The sequence below is a fragment of the Psammomys obesus genome, unplaced genomic scaffold (genome assembly GCF_907164565.1).
Source record: "Psammomys obesus unplaced genomic scaffold, mPsaObe1.curated_primary_1811, whole genome shotgun sequence".
NCBI lineage: Eukaryota > Metazoa > Chordata > Mammalia > Rodentia > Muridae > Psammomys > Psammomys obesus.
In genome coordinates this window covers 8163322-8182558 of record NW_026590677.1, presented here as the reverse complement: position 1 = coordinate 8182558, position 19237 = coordinate 8163322, and the positions used below count along the sequence as shown (strand labels likewise).

The following is a 19237-nucleotide window of genomic DNA, read 5'->3' as shown; positions in this document are numbered from 1 at the left end:
TTCGACTCTCTTCCACCAGTTCACAACATTTTATATATAAAGGTCCCTTCCTAGGATGAAACAAAAAGTCTCACTTCACCCACTTCACACCCATAATAGTAGCTGTACTTTTAGAATTTACAGAATGAGAAAAACACTTAACATATTTAGACATCTGTAGACTTTGTGGATCAAATATCCTTCTCTCTTCTTCAAGGGTCTATGGTCCCAAAATGGAATACAACTACGAATTCTGAAGTTTGTAGTATAAAGGTCACTTTGTCAGAGTTAAAAATTCCTGACAGGGACTGTCTCTGACATGAACTCAGTGGCTGGCTCTTTGATTACCTCCCTCTGTGTGGTGCATCCTTACCAGGCCACAGAGGAAGATGATGCAGCCAGTCCTGATGAGACTTGATAGGCTAGGGTCAGATGGAAGTGGAGGAGGTCCTCCCCTCAGTGGACTTGGAGAGGAGCATGGGAGGAGATAAGGGAGAGAGGGTGAGATTGGGAGGGGACAAGGAAGGGGACTACAGCTGGGATACAAAGTAAATAAACTGTAATATAAATTTAAAAATAAATAAATAAACAGGAAAAAAATTCTGGCAATTACACAACTACAGCTTTCTATCCACAAAGATATTTCTGAAAGGATGGCTAAAAATAGGATTCCCAACACATCAACAGGAAAAGATAAGATGAAATATAATGTATTGAACTGGATTTGGTGGTGTAAACTTTAATCCCAGAACTCAGGAGGCAGAGGCAGGTAGATCTCTGAAGAGTTCAAGGCTAGCCTTACCTACATAGTGAGTTCCAGTCCAAAATGTTTTTATTTTTGTTGAATTCACAAGTAATTCATTTCTTTAAAACTCAATTTTTATTCCGTGGTGCTAGCAATTGAATCCAGGAACTTGTGCATACTTGGTCAGCTCTATACTGCAGAACTACATTTGTAGCCCTTAAAAACTTTTTCATTGAAAATTATTTATTTATTTACTTGCAGTGCTGGGGGCAGGGCCCAGCGCCTTTCAAATGCTAGGCAAGAGCTCTATCACTAATTTCTTTAACAGAAAATTGGAAAATGTGAAATAAATTGTAGGCTGGAACTGAAAATAGGCTACCATGTAACCACAACCCCAAAATAGCCATTACTAATAGATTTGTCTTTGAAAAATAAATATTTGTAAGTTCTAGGTGATCTAAAGGACATGTGTTGTCTGAATAGGAGTGGCCCTCACAGATTCGAGCGTTAGAATACTTGGGTGTGGCCTTGTTTGAGGAAGTTTGTCAATGTAGAGCACAGGCTTTGAGGTCTCAGAAACTCAAGTCAGTTCTCTTCCTGCTGCCTGTGGATCAAGATGTAGTGCTCTCGTTTCTTTCTGCAGCACCATGCCTTTCTTCATGCTGTCATGCTTCCTGCCATGATGATAATGGTCTAAACCTCCTCTGAAACTATAAACCAGCCCCAATTAAATGTTTTCCTTTCTAAGATTTGTGGTCATGGTGTCTCTTCACAGCAATAAAACCCTAACTAAGACAACATGAAACTGGTTGCATGTAACCAGGTAAAGAAGAGTCAGAATAGCTAAAAATGGCCTATTTAAAAGAGAGGAGAAGAAGCGCTTTAGGAATGCATGAAGGCAGTGAGTGATAGTAAACCTGGAAAGCACAGAGAAAACAATAAGAATTGTACCAACTAGAGTACTCTAAACTGAACAAGCTTCAGCCATGTGGCTCTCTGATGAGGGGAAGGGAAGCAGAATCCCCATCCACAATCATTTTGTTTTCTCCTCTCTGAGCTGTTCTAGGGAACTGAACCCTTCACTCTGAGTTGTCCTAGGGAACTGAAAAAGAGGCTGCTCAACCAAAATATCTCTGAGTAAAATTAATGAGACGTGCAAATTAATGAGCAGATGTGCAAATCTAATCACAGAAAACACACACAAAAAAATCAAGGCAACATGACTCATCCAAAAGAGCGCAGCTCCTCAGTTACTGAATTAAAAGATAAAGGAAATGAGTAGATATTACATAAAGATTACAAAAGTTTACTAGGAAAGATGATCAGTGACCTCAAAGAGGCTACAAATACATACATGACTCTAATCCAAGACCTATGCAAGAAAGCATAGGTAACATGAAGGGAAAATTCAGCAAGGAAGCTGAGTTTTTAAAAAACAGGAAAACATAACATAGAAATGATAGAAATGGGGCCAATGAGATGGTCTAGTGAGTTAAGGTGCTTGTCGCTAAGTCTGACAACCTGGGTTTGATAAAAGGGAAATACTCAGTAGATGGAGAAAACCAATTCTCAACACCCCCCCAATAAATAAATAAATTTAATAATAAAATGTTGGAAATTAAAATTCAATAAATCAAAATTTAAAAAAATAGTGAAAAACATCACCAATAGACTCACATAGCAGAAGAGTATCAGCAATGGAGGACAATGTCAATGAAACTCTATTTTACAAGCTCTATTTTACACCAATAAGAAAAAAGCACATAGCACTCAGGAGTCAAAGGTAGGCAGATTCGCTGTGAGTTTGAAGCCAGACTGTTCTACATAGTAAGTTCCAGGACATGTAGAAAGATCCTGTCTCAAAAAAGAAAGAAAAAAATGAAAGGAAGGAAGGACGGAAGATGATCATGGCCACAACTACCAAGAATTCTGGGTCAAAAAAACAAAACAAAAACAAAAACAAAAACAAATCTAAGAATCCATAGGAGAGGAGAGGAGATAAAAACAGAGCCTCCTGAGAATCTATTTAACAAAATAATGTCATAAAAATCCCCACATCAGCCAGGCGTGGTGGTGCACTCCAGTAATCCCAGCATTCTGGGAGGCAGATGCAGGTGATCTCTGTGAGTTTGAGGCCAGCCTGGTCTACAGAGCAAGTCCAGGATAGCCAGAGCTACACAGAGAAACCCAGCCTCAAAAACAAACAAGCAATATCCCCATATTTAGAGAAATAGATGCAAATTCCAGAGACATTTGGAACCCAAAATAAAGCATGACAAAAATAAGATCCTCTCCCAGGCAAACTGAAGTCAAGAACTCAAGAACACAAACTAAACAAACAATTGTAAAAGCTTTCATGAAACTACCACTTCCCTACAAAAGCAAACACATCAGAAAATATCCTGTGTCTTATCAGCAACCTCAAAGCTAACCAAAAGAGAATGAGAAAATATTCCAAGCTCTGCATGTAATTAACTGCTGTAGTCCCAATCAAAACATGATTTCTTAAAACTGCAGAGTGCTGTGGGTAAGGTCATTGGACCAAACCCAGAGTGAACTCACACTCTTTAACTACCAACAGTGTGGCCTGGAATATCATTATCTCTTGGAGCATCAGTGTTCTTGTCTGTAAAATGGGTATAAGAATGATACTGACCTTGTGTAATTCTTTTAATTATTAAAAGTAATTATGAATTTATACGACTTAACATACTTCTGATAGTGAGACATGACTAAGAGCTGTAATTATCATCGCACACTCTATTTCATTAAATTGATACAGCATAATTTATTTTAACAGTTGGACATATATTTATAGTTCTGGTTTAGAAGTCAAATTGCAATGAATGACCTTGTACATAATTGTGATTATCAGCATAATATCCTGAAAGAGAGAATTCCTGGAATAAAGGTTAAAAAAACAGTTTTGGGCTTTTCACAGGTATATTTAAAACATTCTAGAAAAAAGTTGCATTGGTTTATACTGCCACAAGCAATGTATGAGTGTGCCAACTTCCTAGCAACTTGCCAGCAATAAAAGTATTCCTTTTTTTTTTTTTTGCCAACTTTGTGAGCAAAAAAAAAAACAAAAAACAAAAAACAAAAACCTGGTATCTGGCTGATTACTTTGCATTTCCTTAATCACTAGAAATGTGGACCCTCCACACACATTTTAGTAGTCATGTTGGTATATTGTTCTTGTGGAATATATATAATTTACCCTTGTGCATTCAAATGCTGATTTCTCTACCCCGCTATCTGGTTTCAATCTGGACATTGCATTGTGATGTTTATTCTAAGCATCACCTGTCTCAAGTTTGTGTAAACACACCACCATTAGTTCTCTGTATTGTCAATAAAACCACCAGCCAATGCTGAGCAATGGAGATAATAGGGTGAGACATCCTGGTCCAGAGAGGAGTAGAAAGAAGCAAGTGGGAGGAGTCAGAGGAGAGAGATCAGAGAGGAAAGGACATGGAACCACGAAGAGAGATGAACCAGACCTAAGATATGATTAAAGCAAGTATAATATGGGAAATCTGAATGGAAGGGAGTTATGTGGGCTTGGAGGTTTAAGATGGAGCAATTGTTTCCCAGCACTGTGTTCTAGGTTAACTAAATGCATCCTAGTCTCTGTGTGGTGATTTGGGTATACAGCTGGTTTAGGAATAAATGCTGTATAACTAAAAGATAAATCAATAATAAATATTAATAATCAACAACATAGTCACCAGCATTTCTTCTTTTGTGAACTACTTTGAGAGTGACTTTGTACCAAATATAGTGCAGTGACACTTGCCTGTATTTCCAGCATTGAGGAGGCAGAGGCAGGAAGATTGCCACAAGTTAAAGGCCAGTCTTTTCTATACAGCAAGTGCCCCCAACCAGAGTTCTTTACAGATTAATGCTTTCTTTATTATTCTTCTGCTATCCTGTCAACAGACAGGATAAAACTGAGGATTTTAAAAAAATCATACTTTTTGGGTCACAGTAATGCTGTCCTTTAATCTCAGCACTCAGAAGGCAGAGACAGGTGTATTGCTGTGAGTTCAAGGCCAGCCTGGTCTATAGAGAGTTCCAAGACAACCAAGGCTACAAAAAAGAGATACTCTGTCTCAAATTCCTTCCCCCTAAAATGAATTCATAGCTAATCATAACATAGACAGAAAGGAATCTGTTCCCAGCATCAGGAAGCTCTGTTTTCAGCCTTTTGTTTTATGACCTTAAGTCATTTCACCTATCTAAGCTTTATTTAGATTTATTATCCATTGACAATTTCATACATGTGTATAATGTATGTTGATCGCATTCACTCCCTATTACCGACTCTCCCTCCAGGTCAATCTTTTCTTCCCAATTCTCTCCCTACTTTTGTTTTGTCTTTTGATTTGTTTTGTAGTTTGGAGAACCTCACAAGTTTAATTAGGGTAGTTTGCATAAACACATGTAGGAGTTTATTTACTAGAGCATAGGCAACTAACCAGTGACTACATCACTGAAGAAAATAACTCCTTCTCCCCTAAGCAACCATTAGCGCCATTAGTAAGTCCTCAAGGAGGAGTGGGCCTCCTGAGCCCCTCCTTCATTTATGATTGAATGTTTAAGAGCCCTATCTTGTGCAGGCCTTGTTAGGTAACCACAGCTACTGTGTGTTCATGAGCACAATGGTTTAGGACTTATTTTGCTATTCTGTCAAATATGTGTTTAAGACTGGCAGGCATCAAAACACTATTATTCACATTGTCTGTACAGAATGAACTTGAAGCCTGCTAAACTGTCTTTCAAGATCTTCTACCCAAAAGCCAGGCACTGCGGTCCATGCCTATAATCTCAGCACATAGGAGAAACAGAGAGGAGGATGGAGATTTCAAAGTTGTTTTTGAGTACATAGCAGTTTAACGCCAGGCTAAGATGAGTGAGACTCTGCCTCAAACAAAGAAATAAACAAAAACAATCAAGCAAACAGAAAAAAAGATTTTTAGCATAATTTGGCAAGGCTGCCCATGGCAGAATTATAATTTTTTTCAGATGAACATGCTGAGATATAACTGAACCTATTCAGGGCCCTTGACTGTGTGTGTGTATGTGTGTGTGTGTCTGTGTGTAAATGGGGATTGTGTTTCACACATGCAGGTTAGTGCTCTATCACTGAGCTACATCCCTAGCCATTTCATTTTTAAGACAAAGTTGTACTGTTTATCAGACTGGCCTTGAAATTCAGATCTTACTGCTTCAGCCTCCCAAGAAGCTGAAATTATTGACATGTGATACTGTATACAGTTAAAATATATTTTCATAAAGTAAAAACTTTTAAAAAAAAGCAAAAAATAAGTTAAGATTGTTAGTCTTCATTTGCTCACAAAAATGAAAATATGCCCTTGTATATGCAATAAAATATCTTTTGAAAGTATGTAAAATAATTTGTTACTACTGGATAAGGGAACTGAATGGCTGTTGTAAAGAAAATCTCTCCCACACCTTTGATATTTTCTCCCTTAAAAAAAGTAGTATGCTTATTAAAAAAACTGTATTGGACATACGTGTAAAATACATTGAAGTTACAAGAATATATTGACTTATAAGTACATCCCCATATAATCACAGACCAGACTGAAAAATAATATAAACCATACCATAAAAAATCTAGTCACCAGTAGAAAATATGTTATTAGTTTGTTTGTTTTTTATGTGTATGAATGTCTGCCTGTATATATGTATGTGTACCATGTGTGTTTCCGATGTGCATGGAGGTCAAACAGTTGTAAGCTGTATGTGGATACTGAACCAAGGACCTCTGCAAGATCAACAAGTGCTCGTAACTAATGAGCCATCTCTTCAACTTAGAAATATGGGTTTTAAACTCAATATCCTTTTATACTTTTTGAATTTTAACCATGTAAATATATTAAGTATTTCAAAGGAGCAATTTTCACATTTTTCCCCACTTTCCTTCACGATGCCATGGAAGCCTGTAAAGGCTTCTGTTAATGGCCAGTTTGGCTGAAGCTAGACTCACCTGGCAGTGAGGAATTATCTAGATTAAGAGTAGGCTCTGGGATGGAACAGGATGGGAGCCTATCACAGATGTCCCCTAAAAGACTCCACCCAGCAGGGGATCAAACCAGATGCAGAGATTCACAGCCAAACTTTGGACAGAGCACAGGGAGTCTTACGGAAGAAGGGAGAGATAGAAGTCTGTGGAGGGGACAGGAGCCCCACAAGGAGACCATCAAAGCAAAAAGAAAAATAAAAGAAAGAAAAAACAATCTACCAAATTATCTCTCTCTATATATGTATATACATATGAATGAACATTATATATATTATATTGAACATTATTAAATATATGTAATTTAAGATATTTAATATTTATATTTAATAATTTTCAATTAAAATGTAATATTTAAATATATATGTTCATTCTAAGGAATTAATTAAATGTTGACATATATAATCCTCACAACAATCCTATAAAACAGTTGTTTCTGTTGTCTTCCACATGCAATGAAAACACAGGCACACAGACAGAAAGTAACTTGTTCAGTCATACTGAAAACATGTAGCAAAGAGCTCAAATCTGTACTCAGGTAGTTCTTCACCATTATGTGATGTTGTCTCTGTAAATTCTAGAACCCACACTGTGAGGCATTGTTGTGACTGGTCCCCTAGCAAGCAGAGAAGGGTAGCTGGTTAAGAAGATGAAGGGGATTAGAGGAAGAGGGTGGGGAACAAGAGACAGTAGCATACATACCTGTGTGTGTGTATGTGTGTGTATGTATGTGTGTGAATGTGCGTGTGTTTGAGATTCAAATACATTATGTACATGTATGAAAATGCCATAAATTAAATATACATATTAACAATAATAAAGAAAATGAGGCTATCAACTTGAAAGTAGGGGAAAACATAGAATGGGTTCCGAGGAGATTAGCTAGGAAGGGCTGGAGGGAGGAAAGGGAGGAGGGAAAGTGATATAATTCTATTACAATTAAAACCATTAAAGACACACATGGTATATACTCACTCATAAGTGGATACTAGACCTATAATATAGGATAAACATACTAAAATCAGTACACCTAAAGAAGCTAAGCCAGAAGGAGGACTCTGGGTAAGATGATCAATCATCATTCAGAAAGACAAATGGGATGGACAGTGGAAGAAGAAGAAAACGAAACAGGACAGAAGCCTAACACAGAGGGCCTCTGAAAGACTCTACCCAGCAGGGTATCAAAGCAGATGCTGAGACTCATAACCAAATTTTGGGCAGAGTGCAGGGAATCCTATGAAAGAAGGAGGAGATAGTGGGGCCTGAAAAGGACAGGAGCTCCACAAGGAGAGCAACAGAACCAAAATATCTGTGCACAGGGGTCTTTTCTGAGACTGACTCTCCAACCAAGGACCATTCATGGATATAACCTACAACCCCTGCTCAGATATAGTCCATGGCAGCTCAGTGTCCAAGTGGATACCCCAGTAATGGGAACAGAGACTGTCTCTGACAAGAATTCAGTGGCAAGCTCTTTGACCACCCCCTCCATTGGGGAGCAGCCTTGCCAGGTCACAGAGGAGGACAATGCAGCCAGTCCTGATGAGACCTGATAAGCTAAGATCAGATGGAAGGGGTGGAGAACCTACCCTATCAGTGGACTTGGAGAGAGGCATAGGGAAAAGATGAAGGAGGGAGGATGGGAATGGGAGGAAATGAGGAAGGGGGTACAGCTGGGATACAAAGTGAATAAATTGTAATTAATATAAAAAATAAAAATTTAATTAAAAATTATTTTAGGTCCAGTATGGTAGTGAATATCTTTAATCCCAGGACTGAGGGGAGCAGTCCGTAGTCATGGAAAAGAAATTTATGCCCCATTGCCTTGCTGCAAGCAGTTAACTCATACTTTTTGCTGTTTAACAAGTCCACAAATGTTATCTATTGTAGCCACTCATACAGGAATGTTATGTAGCTGCTAAAAAGATGTAGCTTTATATGCACTGACTTATCAGATGATGTATTGATTTGTTTTCTGCTGTTGTGATAAACACTATAACCAAAAGGACTTGAGAATGAAAGGGTTTACTTCACCTTACAACTTCTTATGAAGGAGAGTGGGGACAGGAACTCAAAGAAGGAACCTGGAGGCAGGAACTGAAACAGAAGCCATGGAGAAAAGCTGCTTTCTAGCTTGTTCATCAGAGCTTCCTCATCCTGCTTTCTTATATAGGGCCCTCTTCCCAGGGGTGCACTGCCCACAGTGGGTTGAACTCTGCCACATCTATCAATCATTAATCAAGAAATCTTAGTGAAGGTTTGTTCCTTCAAGGTAACTCTAGCTTGTGTCAGGCTGACAAAAAAACTACTACAGATGCCAGACAGACAGACATATATACATATGTGTGTATATGTATATATATACATGTATGTATATGTATATATGTATGTATATATATTTAGTCAAAGAAAACAACTATTAGAATGGTATGCTTGTTAAAAGTCCAATTTTGTAAACACATTTACAAATCTATGTGTGAATATATGCAGAAAGGAAGCCTAGACAAGTCTACAGCTAACTGTTCATTGGCACTTTTGGGGAGTAAAATTCTTTTTTGTTACACCCTCCCCCATTTTTAACAAAACGTTTGTTATTCTCAGGAGGAAAAAAAAAACATGCAGTATTAAGATGGACATGTGTAGGAAACAATGGGGAGTCTTCCTGCAGCTACAGACTCCCTGCCTCAGTCCAAGGTGAGATGGCCTGAGCACCTTCCTTCTCACAATGTGGCTTTTCTACTAGACAACATGATAATAAGAGAGGAGGCACACACTATGTATGTGTTCCTAAAATCATTTCCTGCACTAGAGCCAAAGCCAAGTTTCTACTTCAGATATACCCGACTTAAAAAAAGTCAGAGAAACTCCAACTGCCAAACTGGAAGAGACCTGTGAGATCATCTAAGCAACCCCTTAATAGGTAGGTGGGAACAAGGAAATGTGTTCCTAAGAAAAGACTTATCAAGCATTTTTTGAGAAATAAAATTTATCTCCCACTCAAAAGCCTAAAGATACATCCCCATGGGTGACAATTTAATTCTAAGAGCCAACACACTCAATAAAAATGTAATTTTTCTACACTACTAGTGAGAATGTAAGTTGGTAAGCCATTTTGGAGAAGGAATTGACAATGTCTCTTAAAGATGCTGCTGCTCATATTTTGTAAGAGGGTAATTCCACTACAGATAATCTTCCTGACAGAAGCATTCACCCAAACTCAACTATCCAAGAATGAACACAGAAGCCCTAATGGTCATAGCTGCAAGCTGGAGATGGTCTAAACACCCACTAGTAACAGAATAGATAGATAAATAGTTCTTATGCTCATAAACACATTATTAAAACTGAGTCAATTAGAGGCACATATTACAATATCGGTGTATTTCACAAGTATATTATCGACTATATAAACAAGTTTCAGAATAATACATACATCACTGAATACCATTGATATAAAACTTACAAACTTTTAAAATACATGAGGCATCTGATTATGTTCCTTAAATACACACACACACACACACACACACACACACACACACACACACATACATATATGGTAAGGATTAAAGTATGAAAAAATGAAAAAAAATAAACACAAATAATCAGGTCATTGTGGAATTTTAATTATGGAAAAATAGACTCTATTGGTAATGTCTTTTTTTAACCTGGACATCATATTATGTCCAGATTATGTCCATAACAATGTATATACTGTGTTCATTATGCTATTTTGAATGTACAAATATTTCATAACACAGTGCTTTTTAAAATGCAACAAATCCCATGCTAAATAGAAAGCTGATCACTGTCGAATATAACAAGACACTAAATGCAGTTTAGTAAATACAGATGTTGCATTCAAAACTTAGAAAGTTGTTCCTTAAATCTTCTTCATTTTCCCAGGACTAGTTCCACAGGAGGAAACTGCTAGAGACCTAGCAGTTGGGTGTAGTCAGCCAGGGGTCAGGAGACAATCTTTTAGCTATACGAAAGAGAACAATTTTATTAATTTCTTGGGTTTGCATATTTAAAAATTAAATAGTGGAGCAGATTGTCTTATAGATTTTTGTTTTCAGATGACTGCTTCCTTCAAGTTTTTTGTTTGTCCTGTTGATTAATTTGCTAGTTAGCAGCAACTGCTAAACCCATCCCTGTAAAATGCTCAAGTATTTCCCGTGTCAAAAAAATTTCAGATTTATTCACAGTAGTACTCATCAGAGCCTTTAATGTCCTTTATGTATACTGTTACTCTCTAAGAAGAAAATTCAGTGAAAAAGCATTTCCAAAACATTGTTCCCCCCCTCGACACACACACACTTTAAATCAGAATCTATTAACATTCTCCTAAAACTGTTGTCCTAGAAAGACTTCCTTACTATTTTAGCTGTCAGTGTTTGGAATCCTTTGGAAGGACTGGTGAGATGGCTCAGTGGGTAAAGGCACCTGCTGCCAAGCCTGAGGACCCAAGTTTGATCCCTGGAACCCACATGGTAGAAGGAGTAGAAGTGACTTTTGCAAGTTGTCCTCTGACCTCCATGTGAGAGTTATGTCACATGCTCCTCTCTCACACATGCACATGAAACAAATTAAAATGTAAGAAAAGGATAAAAAATACTAGACTCCTTTGCAAGGGAAGACTGTAGTTATATATTGTAACATCCACTGAGTAGGTTTCTCTCAGTGAATACCTTATCAGTATAGAAACCTATCTTCTCACCTTCAGGAATGAGATCTAACCTTTACCTCACAGGCATTGTGGCATATTGAACCAGAAGCTTATGAGCATATGGGATGGGAAAGCTGTGTCCTAAATGTGTTCTTTACATCTAAATGTTGGGCCTACCCTAAGTGTGCTGCTTCAGGCCAAGCTCCCCTCCTTTAAGTGACAGCAGAGCTGAAAGCTATTCCTGGTGGGAGCTCAGAGCCACACAGCTAGGGCCTAACCCAGAAGTTGCAAGTTTCTTTCTTCATGCCTTCACACCATACCAAGAGTTGGCAGGAGTAAGCTCTTGGAGGCAGAAAGACCTGATCATCCAGGGAAGGAGCAGCTCCATCCTCTTTCAGGAATAAGCCATTAACTTCAACTTCCAACACTGATATTTCTTAGAACCATCTCCCTACTCAAATCTCAGAAGAATCTGCTCAGGTTTGTGGCTTCCTCTAGACTTTCTTAGAAGCTGACATACTTGGGGGTCTTTCATTTATAAACAAAGATTACTTTGGAAAAGTCTATACATGAAGATTTTTAATGTCCTTGTTCTTTTGAACAATTGAAAGGAAAGCAGAAAAATATGTTATTTTCCTTACAGTATGTACCATGTTCTCAATAGAAGCTAACACTAGATCTCTTTACTTAAGATCTCTTTTCCCCATCCCAGCCATCTCACCTGCTTGGGACCCATGAGCTCTGTCCTATATCTATTAAAAGAAGGATACACCATATTGACTCATATAGTCCCAGGCCCCTATATCAGGCTTGGCACTTGGCCAGAGGCTGGGAGACAGAGAGTGTGTGAGGAAATGGGGTGTTGGAACCTAGAGAAGTAAGCTCTATTTCAAATCAGTCCAAACTACGCTCTGGAGAGGTAAAAGGTGCCTGTGAGGTTCAGGAGGGAGAGAGGGAATCAGAAAAGAGAACAGACAATGGAGAAACTGCACCAGGGAAAATGAGGGGGTTCAGGAAGTCAGTGCTGAGATGTCATGAGCCCTTCACCCAGGGCTCTGAGGCCTGAGCCCAGTTTACTTCAGGGAAGAACTCCTATGTCCTGTCACCTGGCCAGAATACTCATTAGCTCAGAAAATTGGAGGTCCAGTGTTGCTTCTCTTTTCTTTTCAGCAAATGCTGACCACACACACCCCTTCCCTCTCACCAGTAAATCTACTCTTGAACATAAATCTAAAATAAATAAATAAACAGCCCATTCTTATCAAAGAAACAATCACAATTGCTCCAATTGTCTTGAGTTACTATTCTTGGGTATCTTTTTTCTCCTTTATGAATCCAATCAGTGGCTATTTCATTAGAAGCATTTTTAATGCAAGTGTTCCCCCCAAAGGCACATGCAGGCAGATAAGAACAGACATACAGACACCCCCTTAGACAGTATCCTTGAGGCTTCCCTTATTTCAGCCAGCTGAACGAGGGCAGGGTTTGGAAATAATTTCTCCGTGGCCTACCTTCTGATTCCGTCAGGTCTGCGAAGCAAGCGGTAGCTGGGAGGCCCTGGCTAGGCCGCCTCTGTGAATCAGCAAAGAAGTCCCTCAGACAGGGATGCCGACAGCTGCTGTGTGCACACTCTCCCTCTGTCTCTCCCACCTCCCTATCCTCCTTCTCCTTCTCCTCCTCCTCCTCCTCCCCTCTCCGAGCAGCTCTGTGTTGCTATGCAATCATCGCCAGGACTAACAGCACCATTCCGACCTCAGGCAAAGACACCCTTGACCGGACAAATGCAGAAAGAGAAAGGACAGTGTTATAAAACTACCAGAGCTGTGGCGGCTCGCGGAGATTTCAGTTCATTAGAAGCAGAAGAGCAAAACGGAAGAGCCTGAAAAGCAGAGGGAGAGAGGGGGAGCAGGAGGAGAGGCTTCCACTGGAAGGAGGAGACAAAAGAGCCCTGGAGATCAATAGGAGCTGCTGAGCTGAGTGAACTGTCTGGCCCCCAACTTCCACATATCCCGCCCAGAGCCAAAACCAACTTTGGAGCCAGCAGCTGGCAGGGGCCCCTCAGTAGCCAGTCCAGGATTAAATTTTTGTGCCAGGAGCTGAAACACTATGCTCTAACAATTGTCATTGGTATTCAAGGTACAGTCTTGGGCACAGCTCAGTATGCCAGTGACCTCTGAGCTCCTGTAGTCACTCCCTCCTAGACCTTCAGTGTGTGAAACTCAACAAGTAAAAGAAAGAAAAGGGACTTTGAATGATTTGAGAAAATAAAGCTCCTTTCTGGCTCACTTCACTGACTACCCCACTCGCTGTCACAGATGTTGTCCACACCAGCTCTTAATCTTTTAACTTTTAAAGTTCCAAACATCCCCTAACAGATCTGGATGCAGAATATTATGCTCCTTTACTGAGAGCTCAGCACACACCAGGTCACTTAACACACACTGAGGGAATGAACAATGAATGGATGGCTGGGTAAAGGGAGTCAGAAAACCCTCACCACTCTCCTCCTACCCAAAAGAGACCAAGGCTTGAAGCCCTAGAAGCTCCAGGTCTTGGCAAAGAGACTCCTTTTTCCCTCCCTCTGCTTCTGAGAACTGGGTATGTCCGCCGAGGATCGAAACTGCATATGCTCTGATGGTACTGGAACATAAAACAGAAAATACTTCTGGATTTGGGAAGTTAGTATGTCTAAAGGACTGAGAATTATTGCAATGAGTACTATTATATTTTAGAGTTGCTCTTCCTTTAATTTGTAATTTGTTAAATGACAGAAAAGTTTTTTGTTTGTTTGCTTGTTTGAGACAGGATATTATGTATCCCAGGCTGACCTCAAATTTGGTATACAGCTAAGGGTGACCTTGAGTTCTTTTTTTTTTTTTTTCTTTTTAGTTACATTTTGTTAACTCTGTGTCCCAGCTGTATCCCGCTCCCTCATTCCCTCCCCAACCCCACACTCCCTCCCTGGTCTCCTCCCTGCCCCTTTCCAAGTCCACTGATAGGGGAGGACCTCCTCCCCTTTCATCTGACCCTGTTTTATCAGGTATCTTCAGGGCTGGCTGCAAAGTCCTCCTCTGTGGCCTAACAGACTGCTCCTCCCCTGGGGGGTTGTCAAACAGCCTGCCCTTGAGATCCTGTTAGAAATAGTCCCGTGTTCCCCTTACTTTGGAAAACTACTTGGTTACTGAGCTACCACGGGCCACATCCAAGCAGAAGTTCTAGGTTATATCCATAGATGGTCCTTGGTGTACCTTGAGTTCTTAATCCTTTGCCCTTTACCTCCTGGTGCTGACATGATATGCATGCAGCACTGTGCTGGTTTATGTTGTGCTAGGGGACAAATCCAGGGCCCTGTGTTTTCTAGACAAACATATCACCAATTAAACTCTTATCTCAAGCCCCAAGAAAAAGGTTTTTAAAAGAATTTTAATTGAAAAGTAGCAATTGCTCATATTCAGTGAGTTGTATACTTATGTTATAGAGCCATTCCAGCTAGCAAATATAGCACCACCTCACCAACTTACCATCTTTTCTTGGTGAAAATGCTATTGCCTTTTAGCAGTTTGGAAAGAAGCACATTATTATCTGTGCACATGATGCAATATTGCCATTATTAACGTTTTCAATATGACCAACATTCTAAAGCAGGCAGATCTCTCTGAGTCAAGGCCACCTTGATCTACATGGTGAGTTCCAGAACAGCCTGGGCTACACAGAAAAACCCTGTCGTGAAAAAACAACAAACAAATGAATCCTCCACCAAAAAAATAATAATAATAATAAAAGTTTCTAGCTTCAGCAAATAGCTAGAAATGAGGCCTGATTTCTTCAAAGCAAACAAAGCTTAACAACCTAAATTCAGTCTGGAGACCTTGTTGTATAACAGTTTCCTCTGAGAATGAAACATTCCAGTCTGCAGGAAAGTAAAACAGAAAGGTAAAAAAAAAAAAAAAAAAAAAAAAGCTTCAGGAAGTCCCTGAAACTAGAACCCTCACTACCAGAGTAAGCAGAGAGAAGCTGCAAAGAAGAATCTCAGACAATCCAAGCTGCCAAAAATAACAGACAAACTGAGCTGTGAAGACTCTGAGACCAGACCACTTGCCTGAAAGAAGCAGAAAAGAGCTGAGATGCCTGGAAGAGGTTTAGACCAAGTGAGACACCTGGAAAGGACACCCTCCAGCCTGTTGATCTGCCTGCAGGCCATGCAGTGTGCTCCAAGGTTCCCAGCTTTGTGAACTGTCACCCTTGCTGGGGTGGGCTTTGGTGATGCAGCTGTCTTTGAGTAATTTCTGCTCCCATAAGAGATCCCCTTACCCATACTGCTGTAAGAAACCCCAATAAAACTTTTTGGTTCACCAAGTTAGACTTTGGTGGTATCTGTAATTTGGTCTGTCACGGACTCCTTATCTGGAGTGAATAGATGTGTGTGTCGAATTTCCTTAGGAAAAAAAATTTTCACACAACAGACCCACAGGTGGAAAGGGAAAACTGACCTCCTCAAATTGTCCTCTAACCTCCACACATGTGTTGTACCCTGTGTGTACTCCCTTACACACAAAGCAAACAAATAAATATAACAAAGGAAGAGATTATTTTGTCTCACAGTTTAAGGATGCAGTCCATCATGGCAGAAGATACATGGCAGCAGTGCTGTGAAACGGTTGGTCCTCCTGTATGCATGATCAGGAAACAAAGCAATGAATACTACTCCTCAATTCATTTTCTCCTTTATATTCAGTCCTATATTCCAGTCTATGAAATAGTGCCATCTACATTTAAGATTGATTTTCCCACTTCAGTTAATCCCATTTAGAAAGTCTCTTACAGTCACGTGCAGAGGTTTATCTCTTAGGTGATTCTCAATCCTGTTGACAATAGTACAGTCACAGCTGGTAATTTCTTCAGATCTAATTATTGATTATTATGATTATTGAATATTCATATTGAATATGAGCTAATTGTTTTGAATTGTTTTGTTCGGTTTATACTCACAACAAATAAATTGTATTAATACTTTCATTTTACAGTACAAGTATTATGACACAGTGACATTAAGTAATAACCCAAGCAAGCCCAAGATCATATAACTAACAAATTATGAATATAAGGCTTAACTTAGACCTCATTAGCCAATGCCTATATGATTAACCATGAATCTTATATTGTTTTTATTTCCCTAGCCAAGGCCTAATCCAGATTGGCAAAGGGAGGAATCTTCCAGTGGGAGCTGAAGCTATGGAGCCACAAAGATAAGGCCGTAGAAGGAATGGAAGCCTATGTTAAAATACAAATTAAGAATTTTAACCAAGAAGGGGATGTAATCAGATTTTTTTTTTTTTTTAGTAATATCACTTCTAATGGCTTTTATTCACAAAACATTACTGGGGGCCTCCCTTACACTAAGATCTGTGTTTCTGTGTTGCAACACAGGGCCATACCAAAAAAAAAAAATCTGAAATGACTTTCAGGTTGTTCACAAAAATAAATAAATAAATAGATAACTGAGGTAGATAATGAGGCATAAATACAATAAAGTGAAGGGCATAATAAAGGTTGGAATGAAGAACAGAAGGGCCAGAAATTTGGAGTACAGTTGTAGTATCCATCTGTTGAGGGTATGAAGCAGGGCGGTGGGGATGAGGGTTTAAAGAAATGGGCACTTAGCACCATCACTGAAAAAATATCTTTTCCCTTGATGGGGAGCAGCCTTACCAGGCCACAGTGGAAGACAATGCAGCCAGTACTGATGAGACCTAATAGGCTAGGGTCAAATGGAAGAGGAGGACTTCCCCTATCAAGTCCCTATCAGTGAACTTGAAAAGGGGCATGGGAGGAGATGAGGGAGGCAGGGTGAGATTGGGAAGGAATGAGGGAGGGGCTACATCTGTGATAAATTGTAATTAATAAAATTAATTAAAAAAGAAAAAATATGTCTTGTCCCCACTAATGGATCTTCTTTATGTTTTTTTTTTCCTCTTACCATTTCTTCCTAGTCTGGTTATTTGCTAAGTATCTGAAGGGAACAAATAATAAAGTGTGAGTATAGTTTTTTTTTTCTCCTTTGGGCATGGGAGAGCTAGTATAAGTTGATTTCTACTGCCTTTTGCCATTCCACAGCCTTCTTTGTTGACTCCATGACCAACTTTACCAAAAGTACTACTTCAGATTATTTCTAGTCTTCCTAAACACCCAATGCCAGGCACTTGTGTCAGCAAATAACCTCTTCTCTTTACTGAAAAAGTAATGCCCCTTCTGAAAACTTTTTTTTTTCCTCATAATTTCTTACAATCTTCCTTTCCATCATCTCTAAACAACCCAAAATTTATTTTCCTTCTCTAGGTCAATGCCTTGATCGCACAGCATTCTTTCTGTATGGCCTCTCTCTAAATATCACTCTCCTACTTCTCTCATTCCCTCTACTTCTTCTTGTCTCTGTCTCCATTGCTTTTTTATTATCTTCAACACCTTTCCTGCTTCTACGTCTTTTCTTGTTGCCTGAAAACACAAGAAAGTCAGCAGTTTGTTAACTTCTGTGATCTGAGAAGTAGGAATCATATATGTTCACTAGAGAAAGTCCCCCAGGACATCCCATGCACATCACACAGACAGCCAGGTTAAGACTGTGTCACCAATGAGCTGTAAAATGGAGAGAAGAAGCAGCATCAGAGAAGAGAACTCCCAGGTTAAAGGTAAAGTGAAAAAAGTAGGGTTAAAAGTGGAACAGACAAAAATAATTGTAAATTGTCATTTATTATCTACAAATGTCTCCTGACATATTAGTTTATTCATATATTAGAAATTCCTTCCAAGAAATTGAAAGTACCTGCAGTAAAACATCAAAATGGTTTTAGCAGAGAAACAGACAGAAGGAAATTATCCTGGGGCAGTCAAGATTAATAGGGATCGAAATGGGACAAGGAGTGAGACCCACAGGAGGGAAAGAGTCTCATCAAGTGTGTATGACATCGATGAAGAAAGCAACAAGTTGGGAGATAGGTTGTACTTTTAAGAAGATAAGATCACAAGGCTAGGAAAGCTGGCTTTTGTCACTGGAGTTAAGAAATAATGCAAACCCATAATACACTGAAGTATTATTGTTCCAGTCAATACCCCAAGCACTCTGTTGAAATTTGCTGAACATTTCAAGATGCAGAACTCATTTTATACACTTGACTACCTCCCACCAGCTTCTCTTGTTCTTCAAGCTTCTGCTAAACCAGACCCAGCAGCTGGGGTGTTACATAACCAAATAGTATGTTCTATTTATGTTCTCAAATATATTCCATTTAGACCCAAACCTCTCAATCTGCGCAGTTAAAGTGGTAGAAAGAACACTGAATTAGAGTCCATGGACAAAGGTTCTAACCCCAATTTTATTACAAAATTACTGTTAATCTTTTGTGGCCTTTGATTTTTTTTTTTTGATTCTTCACCAAAATGTAGGTAATAGCTTCCCTGTTTACTTCACTTCATTAGGTGGACAATCCAATAGAACAGTAGCTGTGAATATACAACAGACATATTGACATTGTAAAGTGCTCTTCAAATGTAAGAGGTTATTATTTCCATTGCTTCGAGGTCCTGGTGCTTTCCCTCTCTTTAAAAGGACACAAAGACCTATAGTAGATTGCACTGGCCAAGAAATGTGTCTGGAATGTATTTATCTTCCTGTTTCTATCATGTACCAGATACTATAGTCCTTTAACTAAACGGCCTAACCATTCAGTTTCAGATCATCCTTCCTAGTATCCACCTCCCAGCCCAGACTGTAGACATGCGCACATTCCACAGCAACCCT

General features: G+C 39.2%; 1 protein-coding gene across 2 annotated transcripts in view; it reads right to left on the bottom strand.

Moving 5' to 3' along the window:
- Drp2 (dystrophin related protein 2) overlaps positions 1–13214 on the bottom strand; it is a 50925-nt gene extending 37711 nt beyond the window's left edge. For both annotated transcript variants that reach the window (XM_055608315.1, XM_055608316.1), the window contains exon 1: positions 12954–13214. The gene's annotated coding sequence lies outside the window, so the exon portion shown is untranslated. The remainder of the gene's footprint in view (positions 1–12953) is intronic.
- Between the last annotated feature and the right edge of the window lie 6023 nt (positions 13215–19237).